The 5,808-nt window shown below is 36.0% G+C and overlaps 1 pseudogene; it reads left to right on the top strand.

The window, feature by feature from the left end:
• Window positions 1–2,495: 2,495 nt before the first annotated feature.
• Window positions 2,496–2,776, top strand: LOC149750693 (signal recognition particle RNA; annotated as a pseudogene).
• Window positions 2,777–5,808: the final 3,032 nt, after the last annotated feature.

The raw sequence follows: 5,808 nt of genomic DNA on the forward strand, positions 1-5,808 counted from the left end.
CCACATGCCTTTCTCACCAACTGACATTACTTTTTTAAAGGTTTCTTTTCCCTGTGCCCCAGAAATCTGCAAAAGTACTCTGCAGCATGCTTTCAGCTTACTGCCCCATAAATGGGGGTATACACTGGTTACTGCATGAAATTCTGCAACCAGAGGCTTTGCATTTGATGGAGCAAGCACACTGGGGTCTGGAAGATCACCACATCAAAGAGTATGGTAGCCAAGGGAAGCTGACTTTCCACCACCTCGCACAACTATTGAAGAACTGAGGGACTTAAGAGATTCATCAGGAGGGATTGCTAAAGGTGGTATCTGAAGCCTCTCCACTAAAGATGAGCTGGAAGGAATTGCAGCCACGAACCCAGAAGACAGGTGAGTTCTCCATTGATTTCCATCAGCAGACTGTTGAAACTTTCTCAGAATTCATTGGCAGGGATACGGGGACAGATCAAATCTACACTCTAGTCCTTAGCAACTTTTGTCTGGCTCTATCACCAACTCTCTAAACTCAAGTTAAGAAAAAGGTGGTAGGATGGCAAGAACAGACTGTTACTCAAATTTTAATAGCAGCTATACCGTTTTGGGACAATCTAGAGAAAAAAACAAAAAAGAAAAGAAATTAAAGAGTGCAATGTTGGCTTCTTAGTTAAAACTCATTATTAATGGGAATAATTCTTATTCTGGCCAACCTATAAAAGGAAGAAAGGAAGAAAGGAGACTGTATGTCCTTATTGCAAAAAGCCAGCACATTGGAAAAGGGGTTATAGAAAGAGACTCTGGGGGATGCAGGAACTGCAATAACAGGAAAATCAGGAAAGCCCAGAAAGTCAGAGAATGACAGTGTCTTAAAATGGACAGATTTAGGGAACCTCGGAGGTGGGAACTGGTGATATTGGTGCTACTTATTCTGGAATTTCCTCAGAAATTTCTCTTTCCATTTGGTGATGGATCAATACAAGCTGCTGGTATTTCAGGTCAGCCTTCTACTTCTCCCTTCTCCCCTGCTTTTACCATACAGCTAGGTCTTCTTGCTGAGAAACATCTGTTCTTACTTTCTCTTGATCTTCTTGTAAATCTAATTGGAGACAGACTTACTACATAACTTAAAGGCTACTATATCCTGTACTTTGGAGAGAAAGCCTGTGGGGCTCCTTGGGAAAAAGGCATTTGCATTAATTAACTATGTACCTTCTGAAAGTAAAAGGTTATGACAGAAAGTGGCAATCTCATACCATCCTGGAAAAGCACCCCAAGTTACACTGCTTTGTGGTATGACAGAGTGGCACTAACACCTTGCTTGAAAAGCACTCTGATCTGAACAAATCAATGCATCACTTTGGGTCCCAGTGAATGATGAGACTCATTTAATTTGAGATATACAACAATAAAAATAGTTTACCAAAAGAATAATCCATGGTTATATGTAAAATAATATCCTTTTTCAATATCTCAGTTAAAAGAAATAAAATTATAATACAGGAATAAAAAATAAAGAAAAATTTAAATAGGAAACTCATCTATAATGCTGTATTTCCAATAAAAGAGTAAGGTAAATTTGATAAAGATGATTAACCACTATACAGAATTGTACAAAATCTTACCATTAATCTGTGTAGTTCCCAACTCTGCAACCTCACTACTGACTTGGGTAACACTGTCTGCAAAGTATTTCTCTGTAATTTATCAATGTTCTGATTTTTCTCTGTCTCTTTCTTTCTGTTCTTCTAGAGGAAGGATCTATATTATAGTTTACTTTTACTTATGACAGAGTCCAGTATTATGTCAAAGTATTCCTCAAGGGTTTCAGGACTTTCCTACATGTTTTTCTAGTTACTTACAGGAGAACGCAGAGAAATTTGTCCCACCAAGGGGATCTATAAGTGTTCAAAATGTAGATGACTTGCCGGTGTCCTTAGAAACTTGAGAGCATTGCAAAATTGATATTTTGGCTTTGTTACAGTTCTTTGCTTCACAGGACATAAGGCCTCACCAAACAAATTGCAATATTGCTCAACTGAAGTCTGATATTTACAGCATCTATTGTCAGTTGTAGGCCACAGAGTTTTACAATCTACAAGTCAGCTCACTGTGCAGATAACGTACTACCAAAAAAACCCCAAACAAACAAACAAAAAACAAAACTTTAAAAGTTAAAAAAAAAAGAAAACCAAAAAATGCACAATTTATTTGGGGTACTAGTACAATATTGTAAACAGTGCGTTCCAGTTTTTGAAGGGAAAACAAAACCTCTGATAGAACAACTATGTGCTAATTACCTAGATCTTTTGGTTTGGCCCTAAAATCTTAAGAGGCTTTATAAAAATTGAAGTATGGTTGATTTACAATATTATATTAGTTTCAGGTATAAAACAGAGTGATTCAAAATTTTTATAGATTATACTCCATTTAAAGTTATTACAAAATATTGTCTATATTCCTTGTGCTGTACAATATATCCTTGCAGCTTATTTATTTTATTCATAGTATTTTGTATCACTGGGTGTGGTGGCCTGAGCCTGTAATCCCACCTACTCGGGAGGCTGAGGCAGGAGGATTGCTTGAACCCAGGAGTTCTGGGCTGTAGTGTACTATGCCTATCAGGTGTCTGCACAAAGTTTGGCATCAATATGGTGACCTCCCGGGAGTGGGGGACCACAAGGTTGCCTTAAAGAGGGGTGAACAGGCCAAGGTCAGAAATGGAGCAGGTCAAAACTCCCATGCTGATCATAGCATTTTGTACTTCATAATATCCTACCCATATTTTGTCCCTCCTCACTTCACTCTACCCACTGGTAACCATTACTTTGTTCTCTATATCTGTGAGTCTGTTTCAGTTTGCTTATATTCATTTGTTTTATTTTTTAGATTCCACATACAATTGATAACATACAGTATTTGTCATTCTCTGACTCATTTCACTAAGCATAATACTCTCCAGGTATTACATATATATATCTCACATTTTCTTATTCATCCATGATGGACACTTAGGTTGCTTCCATATTTTGGTTATTGTAAATAATGCTGCTATGAACATTGGGGTGCATGCATCTTTTCAAATCAGTGTTTTCATTTTCTGCAGATATATATACCCAGGAATGGAATTGCTGAATTATATAGTAGTTCCATTTTTAGTTTTTGAGGAACCTCCATATTGTATTGCATAGTGGCTGTACCATTTTACATTCCCACCAACAGTCTACTAGTGTTCCATTTTCTCCACATCTTCACAAATATTTGTTATTTGTGGTCTTTTTGATGATAGCTATTCTGACGTGTGAGGTGATATGGCAGTTTTGATTTGCATTTTTCTGATGATTTGGCAATGTTAAGCATCTTTTCACATGTCTATTGGCCATTAGTATGTCATCTTTGGAAAACTGTTCAGATCTTCTGTCCATTTTTTAATCAGGTTGTTTGTTTTTCTTATATTGACTTGTGTGAGCTGTTTATCTATTTGGATATTAACCCCTTATCATATTATTTGCAAATATTTTCTCCCATTCAGGTGGTTGTCTTTTTATTTTGTTGATGGTTTCCTTTGCTGTGCAAAAGGCTTTAAGTTTAATTAGGTCCCATTTGTTTATTTATGCTTTTGTTTCCTTTGTCTTAGGAGATAGGTCCAAAAAAATATATTGTTAACGATTTATGTCAGAGAGTGTTCTGCCTATGTTGTCTTCTAGGAGTTTTATGGTTATCCATTTTGAGTTTATTTTTGTATATGGTGTGAGGAACTGTTTTAAACTCATTCTTTTACATGTAGCTGTCCAGTTTTCCCAGCACCACTTATTGAAGATACTATCTTTTCCCCACTGTATATTCCTGCCTCCTCTGTCATAGATTAATTGATCATATGGGCGTGGGTTTATTTCTGGGCTCTTTAGTCTGTTCCAATGATCTATGTATCTGTTTTGTGCCAGTACCATACTGTTTTGATAACTGTAGCTTTGTAGTTTAGCCCAAAGTCAGGTAGCATGTTACCTACAGCTTTGTTATTTTTTCTCAAGACTGCTTTGACAATCCAGGGTCTTTCGTGGTTCCATATAAATTTTAGGATTATTTGTTCTAGTTCTGTAAAAAATATCAAGGGTATTTTGATAGTAATTACATTAAATCTGTAGACTGCTTTAGGTAGCAGGCACATTTTAACAATAACTCTTCCAATCCAAGAACACAGGGTATCTTTCCATTTTTTGTATCATTTTCAAATTCCTTCACCAGTGTTTTATAGTTTTCAGAGTATAGGTCTTTCACCTGCTCGGTTAAGTTTATTCCTAGGTAATTTTTTTTCTTTTTGATGCAGTTTTAACTGGGATTGTCTTCTTGCTTTCTCTTTCTGATAGTTCATTATTAATGTATAGAAAAGCAACAGATTTCTGTACGTTAATTTTGTAACCTGCAACTTTACTGAATTCGTTTATTATTTCTAATAGTTTTTTTGGTGGGGACTTTAGGGTTTTCTATACATATTATCATGCAACCTGCAAACGGCGACAGTTTTACTTCTTCTCTTCCCATCTGGGTGTTTTATTTCTTTTTCTTACCTGATTGCTGTGAGTAGGACTTCCAATACTATGTTAAATAGAAGTGGCAAGAAAGGGCATCCTTGTCTTGTTCCTGACTTTAAAAGAAATGTTTTCGACTTTTCACCACTGAGTATGATTTTAGCTGTGGATTTGTCATAAATGGCCTTTATTATGTTGAGATATGTTCCCTCTATACCCACTATAATGAGAGTTTTCATCATGAATTAATGCTGAATTTTGCCAAATGCTTTTCATGCTTTTATTGAGAAGACCATGTGACTTTTATCCTTCACTTTAGTGAGGTGTATCACATTCACTGATTTGAGGATGAAAAGGCTTTTTTATAAGTGAAATTGGTTACAGCTTTTCTCCCACTTTAAAAAATTGGAGCAAATTAGAGAATTTTTTTACCTCAACAAACCTACTATAGCTCATGCAAAGTGCATAGCTGATTTGTCAGAGTTACAGCTTTATAATTGCCTGCTCAGATATCAGTATTTCATATTAGAGTCACAGAGGTCAGAATGATGAAGTTTCTAAAGACCCTCAACAGATAAGATGATGCCTACTGCCACTGGAGAAGGCCAGCTGCCTTACTCAGTCCACAAATTCAAATACTACTCTTTTGGAGAGATAATCTCACAGACACAACCAGAAATCATGTTTAACTAGATATCTGGTCATTCCTTAGCCCAGTCACGTTGACACATAAAATTAACCATCAAAGTAAAAAACAAAAACAACAACAAAATCTGGATTCATGCTTCTCATATAAAGCCAGAATCTCAAGAACACTAAACTATGGTTCTTACCAAGGACTTGAAACTTAAGTAGTCTAGAATAAGTGATATTTTTACTGAAGTCAAATGAAAGTAGCTCTTCTAGCAAATTTATCACTATTCTCATAGACTGCTTTGCTCTCCTATTAACAGTAGGGTTATTTCAACTACTTTAAGAGGCACATTTTACTAGAAAACAAACATGTTATTTGTTACATTATTTTTTCTTTCTGTACTCCCAGTTTTATGGGTTGAATTATGTTCCTCAAATATTCATATGATGATGTACACCAATATCCTAGAATGGCATCATAACTGGAAACAGGGTGTTGCCAATGTAATTAGTTAATATGAGATCATGTTGGAGTAGGATGGGCTCCTAATCCAGTATGACTGGTATCTATATATGTAGCTGTCTGGATTTCCCAGCACCACTTATTGAAGAGACTATCTTTTCCCCACTGTACATTTTTGCCTCCTTTATCAAAGATTAATTGACCATA

Source organism: Delphinapterus leucas, chromosome 1 (genome assembly GCF_059928025.1).
Source record: "Delphinapterus leucas isolate spDelLeu-1000000601 "Yukka" chromosome 1, BTC_Dleu_Yukka2, whole genome shotgun sequence".
Classification (NCBI taxonomy): domain Eukaryota; kingdom Metazoa; phylum Chordata; class Mammalia; order Artiodactyla; family Monodontidae; genus Delphinapterus; species Delphinapterus leucas.